Below are 11,913 nucleotides of genomic sequence, written 5' to 3' on the forward strand. Positions count from 1 at the left end.
AGTTACTTACTTCACTTTCTCCAAGCTGTGTAAGGGCTATGCTGGCTTCATGGTCTTTCAGCCCCAGCCCAGGGTGGCCCGGCATAGCCACAAGGCAGGTGCTCCCTACATACCTGCCTCAGGGACGGAGGACCGGAGAAGGCCCCCGCAGGCCCCAACATCCACTCCATCTCCACCTCAAGTTCTTGCTTTTCAATCACCTCTTGGATTAGTAAGGCCCCGCGGCTGCTTAAAAGGCCAATGTGCTTCTGGAGTTACCTGTTAATCTGTCCACACACCTAGATTGGTAAAGCTGACTATCCAAGCTATCTCCTTAGAGATCAAGGAGCACGGATCCCGAAGGGCAAGGAATGGATGAGTTTAGATGATGGGAGATAGAGAGAGGAAGGCAGGGATATAAAGAAGACCCTGTGGGTTGAGGAAAAGCAGAAGGGCCTGGGGCAGGGGTTGCTGTCAGGTGAGGCAGAAACTTCCCCTCTTCCCCACGTGCCTCCTTTCAGTCTTACCTGCCCCATCTGAGAGCTCCTAAACCCCATCAGTCCTGACTCAGGAATCAGGAGGTTCCTTACACCTGTGGCCAATTGGCCCAAGAGGACTCAGGCTCAATAAAGGGTGTCAACAGTCCAACAGACCCTCTCTAAACTGCCAAACACACCAACACTCACACACAACCCCCTTCCCCACTACACACACAATTCTGGTTCTCCAAACTTCAAGTTAATCAGTGCCCAGAAAAGGGTAACACAGATAGCCAAAATGAGCCCCAAATGGAGGGTGCCACCATGGTGAGAAGTATGGATCTAAGGTCAGGTGAACCCAGTAGAAGAGAAGGGGAATTTACATTATGAAAACCAAAGGTCCCTGATGCTTTCAGCCAGTTCCAACAGGCTATCGTGTACAGTTGTACAGACTGGGCACTGCACAACTCTAAGAGAGGCCCATTCACCTAGACTTGTACACCCATTTCAAGGATTCTCTGGCCGAGAGCAGTCAAGTCCATCCCTTGTCTACTCAGATATCAAACAGAAAGCCCTCTTGCTACCCACCTCTACCCAAGTCAAGATTTGACACAGGTCCCCTTTCTCTATTCTCTGACCCTGTTTCCTGTTCTGGTCCCTAGGAGTTTACTGGATAGGGAGGAGAGGCCTCCTCTCCCTGCCCCACAAGCCCCAGTTAGGGAGCCCACCATTGGGTCTTTCTCTACCTCTCCTTTCTCTTCCTCAGCCCCTTGCCCTGGCCAGACACTCCCATATTAAGTGCTCCCGGGCAAGGGGGATGGCTGGGGTTCCATGACTGCCCTGGAAACAAAGTTGACAGCAAAAGGAGGGAAGGGGGTGATAGCCCACTACTGCTCCTCCCCAGGTATACTGGGATTGAAACCCCAACCTGCTTGGGGCACCAGAAGCTGGCTGTTCTGACTCTTCCTTTTTCTTCCATTCTACTCTCCCTTCCTTCTTGACATCCGTCTAATGTCCTCACTGTCTCCCTGGAGTTCTCGGAGGCCCTGCCTGGTTCCCATGGGTTGGAGGAGCCTGGCCAGGGTCTCCAGAGCACAGGCCCCTGCCTGCCTGCACACATATGTGCACACACACACACACCACACCTGGCCCTCCACACACACACATCACACTTACAGATACACACATCACGCTCAGCCCTTCACAAACACACACACACCTGGCCCCCCACACATACACCCACACACACATCACACTCACATTACACTCACACACACATCACACTCAGCTTCCCTCCCCCCCACACACACCCCACCACCAGCCAAGAAAAGAGGAGCCGGGCAAGCCTGAGAAACAGCAGGGGCTGAAGGGGCCACTCCCTCTGCTTTCGACAGCGCCCTATTCAAGCCCCACTGCCCTCACCCCACCTGCCTCTGAGCCACGGCTGTACCTGCACACAGGCTTCCCTCCACCCCTCCCCACTACCTTTTATTCCCCCTTCTTTCCCCACCCTACCCCACCCTTATGGAACAGGCCAGAACCAAAACCTCACAAGGATGGTTGAGTGACTTCAGACTCCTTCAATAGGGCTGGAGGGTGGGGAGAGGTTGTTCGCATGAGGGTGGGGGACCTCATACCCCGCACAGGCTGAGGGCTAAGACAGAAAACCCTCCTCACCCTCCACTCTGAGGAGTGCCAGGTCCTGCCTTGTGTGGCCAGGCAAGAGTTAATGCTTTTAAGTCAGTGTGAGGGCAGCTCACGCCAAGGCTCCCCTCCCTGTCTAGCCTTTCCTAGGAGCCAGGGCCAAAGCAGGAGGTCCCATGAGTCCCGGGCAACCCCCCCACCCCCACCCCCAGAGCCCGCCAGGGGGTCCGTGGGGCCCACTCAGTTGTCATCGTGAAAGGGCATCAGCCCAGTCTGACACATTTGCACAACCACTCTTCCTGCCAGATCCCCTCTTAGCGCTGGTCAAACCGTGACTCCTCTTGGTCTTCCGTGGAAACAAACACTGATGACATTTCTGTTTCACTATCTGGAAATATTAGATTTATTTTAAATCCTTTTCATCTTGATGACAAAAGTGATACACGTTGTATTACTCTTAGAGACTACAGAAATAAGAAAACGAATATGAGCCACGATCTTCAAAAAAAAAGAAAGAAGTCATGGCTGGGAGTGGTGGCTCACGCCTGTAATCCCAGCACTTTGGGAGGCCAAAGCAGGCGGATCACCTGAGGTCGGGAGTTCGAGACCAGCCTGACCAACATGGAGAAATCCCGTCTCTACTAAAAATACAAAAAATTAGCCAGGCATGGTCGCGCATGCCTGTAATCCCAGCTACTCAGGAGGCTGAGGCAGGAGAATTGCTTGAACCTGGGAGGCGGATGTTGCGGTGAGCTGAGATGGCACCATTGCATACTCCAGCCTGGCCAACAAGAGTGAAACTCCGTCTCAAAAAAAAAAAAAAAAAAAAAAGTCAACAAAGGATATTGACCACCCCCAGCTACAGAAGCTGGAGTTGGAGCTGCTCTGCCTGCTGCACCTTCTCTAACTCAGCACCTGCCCCGCATGGTGGACTTATAAGAAAACCTTCAAATGGCTAGTCCTGGACCCCCACAGCACCTGCCTGCCTCTGCACCAACTCAGCACAGGACCTGAGTCTGCATCAGGGAAACACCAGCCATACCTGGGAGCAGGCCCTGCCCCCAGGTTCCTCACCCCCTTTGTTGGGGGATGGGAGGGGCGGGACCAAGGCCCTCTGGGAACTAGTTCTCACCCCATCTTGTTCCACAGGCTGCACATTCCATTCTGAGTCAAGCAGGGGGCGGGGACTGGGGGAGGTAAGGCAGAGGGGAGGAGAACAGTCGGGCCTCCTCTGGGGCGGATCCCCCAGGGAGCTCCAGGCTTGGCAGGCAGGGATTACGACCAAAACCACCAGAGCGGGAGGGGAGCCAGGAGGGCTCCTGCCCAGTCTGTGGCCCCTTCCCCTCTCTCCTCTCAAGCCAAAACACTGACACCCTAGCTTGGACATGTCCCCAGAAGACACAGGGGGACAATGTTGGGGGTAACACTAATACCCCTCCCCCCAACCCTGCCCCAATCCCTTGGGCAGTTTATGGGGCTTCATGCCAAGGCTATTTAAATGCTAAGGCCACCGCTGGGGGGAGAGTGGAGGGAACTGAATTCCAAATTTGATGACTTCCCAGTGTCAGACTTCCTGTGACCAAAAGGGCCTGGGTATCCAAAGCTATTTGGGAAGAAAGGTGGCAGCTGGAGATACTGTCCCCACTTCTTCCTTCTTTTCCTCTACTATGCCACACACATTCCGCTCCCCCCAAAAACACCCCTGGCTGAAGCCCTCAACATGTGGGTACAGATCTCGGGACGTCTCCTAGCTGTGCACACCCTGTGCACACTCAGGACTCTGAGATACCAGGCCACACACACAGCACATCCTGCAGCTTTGGTTTGCCCATGGATGACCTTAGGAGGCGGCAGGGGAAACCTCAGCCACTTCCTCCTCACCTCACAGCCTCTAGGAGGTCTGACCACTGCTGCTGTTCCATCTGAGACCATCGAGGTCCTCCCTGACAGCACCACAATGTGCTCTTGCCAGGAGTGAGCAGGGAGGCAGGCCTCAGGGCATTCCTAAAGCAAGAAGGACCCCCTGCCACCCACTAAGGTGGGAGAGCCACCTGGAGTAGCAGGTGGTAGCTACAAGGTTCTATGCTGTGAGGCCAGGCTCGGTGGTTCTCACCTGTAATCCCAGCACTTCGGGAGGCTGAGGTGGGCGGATCACCTGAGGTCCGGGGTTCGAGACCAGCCATGACCAACATGGTGAAACCCCAACTCTCCTAAAAATACAAAAATTAGCCGGGCGTGGTGGCGCATGCCTGTAATCCCAGCTACTCAGGAGGCTGAGGCAGGAGAATTGTTTGAATCCAGAAGGTGGAGGTTGCAGTGAGCCAAGATTGCACCACTGCACTCAGGCCTGGGCGACAGAGCAAGACTCTGTCTCAAAAAAAAAAAAAAAAAAAAAAGGTTCTATGCTGTGGACCACACCACAGGCTGGACAGAAATCTTTTTTTTTGTTTGTTTGTTTTTTGAGACAGAGTCTTGCTCCGTCACCCAGGCTGGAGTGCAGTGGCTCGATCTTGGCCCCGGGTTCATGCCATTCTCCTGCCTCAACCTCCCCAGCAGCTGGGACTACAGGCACATGCTTCCACGCCCGGCTAATTTTTTGTATTTCTAGTAGAGACAGGGTTTCACCGTGTTAGCCAGGATGGTTTCGATCTCCTGACCTCGTGATCCGCCCGCCTTGGCCTCCCAAACTGCTGGGATTACAGGCGTGAGCCACCGTGCCCAGCCCAGAAATCTTTTCCTAGGGGAGCTGCAAAGGCTTCATCACCATGGGGCTTTAAGCTGGGTCCATGGCATACAGCAAGTGCTCTTAGGAGGGAACTACCATATCTCTGCTCCTCAGAGAAAGTATTTGCATTTTTTAAAAAGCAGTCACTCTTTATCAGAGAAGCTGACAGAGGTCGGAGGAACCCTGCTGAGCTGGCCTATAGCAATCTCTGAATCAAGTCTTCCCAAGAACTAAGGAAGGGCCAGTCAAAAGGGGGGTAGTCACCGAGGCAAAGACCACCATCTAGAGCATGCCTTCCTGCTTCGGAGCAGGGAGCTGACAGGAGAGGGAAAGCAATCCTCCATGGGTCTAGTTCCCCATCTGGTAAAAGGCACTGTGATGGCCTCCCTGGCTGACACATCCGGGTTCCAGAAAGGGGACTAGCAAAGGGTGAGGACCGCAACGAGTTCAGGCAGGAGCGAGCCCTCTTAAGCAAACACTGGGCACAAAAATAACTCCCATTCAAAGCACGATTTACTGTGTGCCTGGCCGGCCCTCCCAGCACAGAGCCCTTTTCAAACACTCAGCTTCACCCCTGAATGTGGCTGGGGGAGGGGGCTCAGGAGCACAGCTGCATTTGAATTCCACTTTTTCCGGTGGTGTCAGCTTCCTGGAGACTTACCCAGGGGAGCTGCCCAATAAGGACCGATCTCAAAGCACCCCCAGAGAGGAGAAAACCTTTGTAGAATCCAGTGTCAGCCTCTCAAGGGCAAGGACACCTAGATCCCTTGGTGGAATAGGCCTAGCTCAACCAACACTTGTCTGGCAACAGCAAACCCCAGAGCCCTTACCATTCATGGAGCGCTGCTGCCGCAGACATATCAGCCATTAGCCTCCCAACAGTTCTAAGAGGAAGGTATTGGCCGGGGGCGGTGGCTCATGCCTGTAATCCCAGCACTTTGGGAGGCCGAGGCGGGCGGATCACCTGAGGTCAGGAGTTCAAGACCAGCCTGGTCAACACGGCAAAACCTCGTCTATACTAAAAATACAAAAATTAGCCAGGGGTGGCGGCAGGCACCTGTAATCCCAGCGACTCGGGAGGCTGAGGTAGGAGAATCGCTTGAACCTGGGAGGCAGAGGTTGCAGTGAGCTGAGATCACGCACTGCATGACGAGTGAGACTGTCGCAAAAAAAAAAAAAAAAACATTAGCCAGACGTGGTGGCAGGTGCCTATAATCCCAGCTACTCAAGAGGCTGAGGCAGAAGAATCACTTGAACCCGGGAGGCGGAGGTTGCAGTGAGCCAAGATCGCGCCATTGCATTCCAGCCCAGGCAACAAAATCTAAACTCCATCTTGGGGGGGAAAGCAAAGGAAGGTATTATCACTGTTACCGTCCCATTTCACAGGAGGCAAAACAGAGGCTCGGAGATGTTATGGGACAAAGATTTCTCCTGGCCCTAAATCCTTCTCACTGTGGATGTGTTTTCCTAAGTCTGCCAATTACCACAATAGCAAAATGCACACTATGGGAATCTCCCACCAGAAGGAATGATGGGGATAAGGGTGCAGGTGGAACGTGGGGTATTTTCCAGAGCCAAGGCAGCACTGAACATCATCCATGACTGACCCTGGCACTCTTGATCACAAAATCTGAGTTGGAGGCGGAAAGCCCTCCCCAAGCAAGTCTAATCCAAGTCATCAAGTCAGCCTCCTAACTTGCCTGATTCCATCCTTGCTCCCCCGATGCTCTTCACTACTTAGCAGCCAAAGTGATCTCTCTTTTGTACATTTTTTTCACTTATGAAAGTAATTTGGCCGGGTGCTGTGGCTGACACCTAGAATCCCAGCACTTTGAGAGGCCGAGGAGGGCAGGATCATTTGAGGTCAGGAGTTCGAGACCAGCCAAACCAACACAGTGAAACGCCGTCTCTACTAAAAATACAAAAAAATTAGCCAGGTGTGGTGGCACACACCTGTAGTCCCAGTTACTCGGGAGGCTGAGGCAGGAGAATTGCTTGAACTCAGGAGGTGGAGGTTGCAGTGAGCCAAGATCACACCACTGCACTCCAGTCTGGGCGACAGAGTAAGAGTCTATCTCAAAACAAACAAACAAACAAGCAAACAAACAAAAGTAATTCACGACCATTGTAGAAAAGTGAAAAAACAAATGGAAGATAAAGAAAGAAATTAAAACCATCCATATGTCCAGTATCCAGAGCTAACCTCTGTAAATATTCTGATGCATCCTCCCAGATTCTGTCCTTGCGTGTGTGCATGATAGCCATGTGTATACTTACAATTCTCTGTACAAGATTAAGATTGTACTCTGTAGTTTTATATCCTGATTTTTTCACTTCTTATGTAATTTTCCAGGTTATAAACTGTTCTTTGTTAACCACGTTTTTGGGAGGTTTGGGGGGATGGTTTGTATACCCACCCGGTACTAAATTCAGAAAGGTCAAAAGGGTCTACAGCAAAAACAATCTTTTCTCCATCCCATCCCTCAGCCACCATTTCCCTCCCTTGGGGCAACTATGATTACCGTTTCTTGTGTCCCAAATAATCTTTTAAAATCATAGAGCAGATCATGTCACTCCCCTACTTAAAACTCTCTGATGGATGCATCGCCTGCAATAAAATCCAGGCTTCTAACCAGTCTTACCAGGCTTTGGCTCTCCTCTGATTTCTCCAGTCTCTCCTCTCCAGCCACATAGCTGTTGCCCCTGTTCTGGCCTCAGGGGCTTTCATTTGCTATTCCCTCTACCTGCAATCCCCTGTCTCCAGGTCTTTATGCAGCTGGCTCCTCAGCCTTCAAGGCCTGGGCTGAGCTATCCTCTCCCCCAGGGTGGCCTTCACTGGCCTCCCAATCTAGGGCCACCACTGCCTGACCTACATATGTTTTCTATCACATCACCCTGTGGTATTTCTTTCCCATTGCATGTCATAATCTTATAGTCTTGGTTACTTAAAAGTATTTACTGTCTGTCTCCCCACAATAGAAAGAAGCCTCTTTGAAGGCAGGCACGCTGCCTGTCTTGTTCTCCCCTGTTATCCCACTGCGTAGCACAGGCCCTGGCACATAGCAGGTGGTCAACAATTTCTGTTGAAGGAATGAATGGGGTGACTGCAGTGCCAGTTGTCATAATGACTAAAAACTGCCAATTGCAGGATCTCCAACACGAAGAAGCAATCTTCTGGCCATCCTCCCCCATGCCTGGGGTGGAGGTTGGAGGGTCTGAGAAAGGAGGACAGGAGCCTGTTGTCCAAGGCAGTGTGGCTGGGCAGCAGCACCCTGTTCTTCCTCCTGGTTGCTCAGCTCGCCCCTTACCTGTGCTATGCATTTGCAGAGTCCTGAATCAGACAAGGAACTTGTGACAAACCCAAATTCCTAGAAAATCCTCCAACAGCAAGTGGAAAGTTGGAGGTGACACTTTTGCCCCTCACCCCAAATCCCACATCCAGTCTACCCAAGCAGCTGTGCTATTCCAGGTTCCCAAGTGAGCCCAGCAGCAGGAGACACAGACACTACCTAGGGAGCAGGGCTCCTCCTGGGACAGTCCCAGCCCATTCCACCTGACTCTTCCCCTGGGCCCCAGACACCTGACAGGCACTTCGCTCTGGAAATTCACCCAGCCCCAGAGACACAAATGCACATCCAATCCTGATCCAGCAGCCCAGGCTGAGGACGCTCAAGGGACACCCTTTTGGAGACAATTCCTTCCTGGGACCTGATTTCCATGGAGAGAACACTGCAGTTGAGCCAAGATTGATTTTTAAGAATGAGGAAAGGAGGGAATGAAATGCTTTCACAAAAGTTGTGAAGGGAGGGAGAAAGGCAGGAAACAAGAAAAAGAAAAAAGACTCGAGAAGATGGCACTAGACAAGGAGTAAGAAGGATATGTTTGATCTGAGGGGCTGGAATCAGGCAAGGGTGGGAGAGAGTACAAGATCTCCTCCTCTCCAGAAGTGGGCAATATTATAATTGATTAGTTGAGCACAATCACCAAGTGCTCTTCTGGGCTCTGTACAAGGTCAGTTAAGTAATAATGGCAATAATAGCTAATATTTACCTAGCACTTATTATGTGCCAGGCACTGTTCTCAGTTTCACTTTATTAAGTCTTTTAATCCTCAAGACAACCCCATGAAGCGTTCATATTAACCCTATTTTATGGCTGAGGAAACTGAGGCACAGAGGTTAAGTTAAATTGCCCAGAGTCACACTGCCAGTGGCATCCAGGATCTAACTCCAGCTCCAGGACTCTTCATCACTAGGCTATATTTGGCCCTTAATGATCCAGAGGTAGGTGGGTCCCTACCCTCCTGGAGATCATGCCTTCCAAACCAGTATCCCCCAAACGATCACGACATGCCAGTTTCAAAGATAGGTGCATAACTCTGCCCATTTCGCATGCGGGAAAGTCCAAACCCACGCTGCTCATCGGATGGGGAACTGGAATCCAAATGTGCTGAATCCCAGCATCTTGCGAAGCGCTTTCTAATGAAGCACAGTGGAAACAGGGGTCAGCCTCAGGCCCTGACTCGCGACTGCGCCGAGGCGCGGATTACGGAGCCGGGGAGCCGGGGAGCCGGGGAGCGGGAGAGCGGGAGCTAGCGGGCTGGCGCCGCGTCGGACGAGTCCGAAAGCAGAACCGCGGTAGGCAGGGAGACCGCCCCAAGCCCAGGGCAGCGAGCAGAGGGCAGAGAGCGGCCTGGCTCGACGGAGAGCGCCGCCCGGCTGGAACCGAGCTTGCCTCCCTGGACTCCAAAACGAGCAGAGTTATGCACCCATCTTTGAAACCGGCATGTCGTGATTCTTCGGGGGATACTGGTTTGGAAGGCATGAACTCCGGGAGATAGGGACCCACCTACTTGGACTGCTGAGAGCCAAGTACAGCCTAGTGGTCAAGAGCCAGCAGCATCGTCTCTGGCCGTCTTTGGCCAGACCCCTTCATCAGCGCCAGCGCCAGCGCCGAGGCGTCCTGCCCGGAAATTCCCAGAGAGTCAAAGCAAACTTCCCAGGAAAACTCTTCGGCTTCCTCCAAGCCTCTGTCACCGAGGCGGCTGCCAAAAGCGCCAGCGGAGTCTTTGCAGCTGCCGCGGGCCCTCCAGGGCGGGAGCCGCCGCTCCAGCGCTCGGGGTCCTCCCGGAAAGGTCCAGGGCTGAAGTTCAAAATTCACTTCCCGCCCAGGCCCGGCTCACCGCCCCGCCCGGTACTGTCCGGCAACCCCCACGTCTCTTGTCCTCTCCAGCTCCAGTTAAGTCCTGGAGCGCCTCCAGCCTGAAGACCCATGCGGGCAGCTGAGCGAATCCCGCGGGCGATCCCTGCGCGCCTGGGGACGGGAAGCAGCCAGAGCCGGCGCACACACACAACCTTGTGTGTGCGTGTGTGTTTACGTACGGAACGCGCGGGGTGGGAAAACAATGGCGAGCCGCTGGCAACTGAGCGACTACCCGCTCCGCATCTCCCTACCCCTAGGCGCGATCAGCGTTTGCAGCGGAATCGGGATGAAAAGGCTCACCTACGATATCCCAGGGCGGGAGGTGGGGGTAGCAAGAAGCAGCCTGCGGTGGGGGTGGGGATGGGACAGGAGCAGCCGGAGCAGAAAACAAACAGGATGCGGCGCCGGTCTGGTCCGCTGGGGAACGACCCTGAAACCGTGGCAAGGGGCGCGCGTCTGTCCCCCAGCACCCCACGCAACCATGGTGGAGGAGCTCTGCGCCTCGTCGCAGGCACCTGAGCCCCACGCAGGACGCGCGCAGGTCGCCTCGGCTTCCCGCTGAGAAATCCTTAAACTAGGCGCATAGTCGGGCTGATGAGAAAGACCTAGTCCTCTGCGGTCGGCGAGGAGCGGGTTGGGGGTGCACCCTAAGCTCGACCCGCGTGGTGAACGCGCGCGCGCGCGCACACACACACACACACAAACACACACACAGCCACGCACTGCCTTAGAGGCTGCCATCCCTCTCCACAAGGACCCAAGTCGGCCAGGGAGGAGCCGCCACTGCCCAGCGTTGTTGGGGGTAGGTGAGGGTCCGTCCCTCCTCGAAAAACTTTGCACAGGGTGGAAACTCGCAGGGAAGAGAGCCGGTGGGTGCCAGAAACGTAGGGGCGCAAGTGTCAAACTTCAGAGGGCTGGGGAAATGGGCGCGACGGCGCGATCATGGCGGGGAGGGGTGCACTTACTACTCAGCCAGGCGCCGGGCTCGGGGCTCGGGGCTCGCGGCTCCGCGCTCCTGCTCCTCCTCCGTGCGGTCCTCGCGGCTGGCAGCCTAGGCTTCCCGCTCACATGCCCCCGCGACGCGGCGGGCGGGCCGGGTTGGGGAGGCTGGGCTGGGAGGGGGCACGCCCCCCGCCGTCGGCCGGGGAGTCGCTGCGGACCCACGGCCACCCTGGGTCCGCGCCCCACGGGGGGCCGCCGTCCCGGGCGGCGAGCTCGGTTCCGGCCGGGCGGCGCCCTCTCCGCCGAGCCAGGCCGCTCTCTGCCCTCTGCCCTCTGCCCTGGGCTTGCGGCCGTCTCCCTGCCTTCCGCGGTCCTGCTCTGCGACTCGTCGGACGCGCAGCCGGCCCGCCCTCCCTGCTCTCCGGCTCTCCCGCTCTCCGGCTCCAAGCTCAGCGCCTCGGCTCGATTCCGAGTCAGGGCCTACCAGGCTGACCGCTGAGCTCTGGGCTCAGACCTGGGCTCGCCGGTTCTGGGCCCGGGTTCCAGGACCCGTGCTCACACAGTTCAGTTCCAAGCCGGGACTGGAGAAGGGCGCTCGCGGCTCGCTGCTGCGAGGCGACTGGACAGCCTAGAGGAGAAAGAGGGAGGGAGACCGAGAGCGCGCAGGGGGAGGAGGGAGGGAGGGAGGGTGGGGACTTGCAGAAGAAGGGAGGGACAGAGAGTTTCCTCCTCCTCCCTGCAGCCGGGTCCATCCAGGCATCAACAGCTGGAAACCTCTGTTGGAAAGGGGAAAGCTAAGGTTTACGGGCGGCGGGGAAGGGTGGGGGTGGAGTGAGGGGGTGTAGAGAAGAGAAGAAAGAAGGATTCTGCCCTCTCCCACTGCCCAGGTATGAGGGTCGCTACAGAGAATCTTCACTCCTTAAAGCAAGACCTAAGAAGTTAT

General features: G+C 55.0%; 1 protein-coding gene across 4 annotated transcripts in view; it reads right to left on the minus strand.

The window, feature by feature from the left end:
• Positions 1–11,609, minus strand: part of SOX13 (SRY-box transcription factor 13) — a 55,492-nt gene extending 43,883 nt beyond the window's left edge. For 2 of the 4 annotated variants that reach the window (XM_016936576.4, XM_016936570.4), the window contains exon 1: positions 10,994–11,608. The gene's annotated coding sequence lies outside the window, so the exon portion shown is untranslated. Of the gene's footprint in view, positions 1–10,993 lie in introns of all 4 variants that reach the window. The other 2 variants (XM_016936606.4, XM_016936558.4) reach the window with 2 other exon arrangements.
• Positions 11,610–11,913: the final 304 nt, after the last annotated feature.

Source organism: Pan troglodytes, chromosome 1 (assembly GCF_028858775.2).
Source record: "Pan troglodytes isolate AG18354 chromosome 1, NHGRI_mPanTro3-v2.0_pri, whole genome shotgun sequence".
Classification (NCBI taxonomy): domain Eukaryota; kingdom Metazoa; phylum Chordata; class Mammalia; order Primates; family Hominidae; genus Pan; species Pan troglodytes.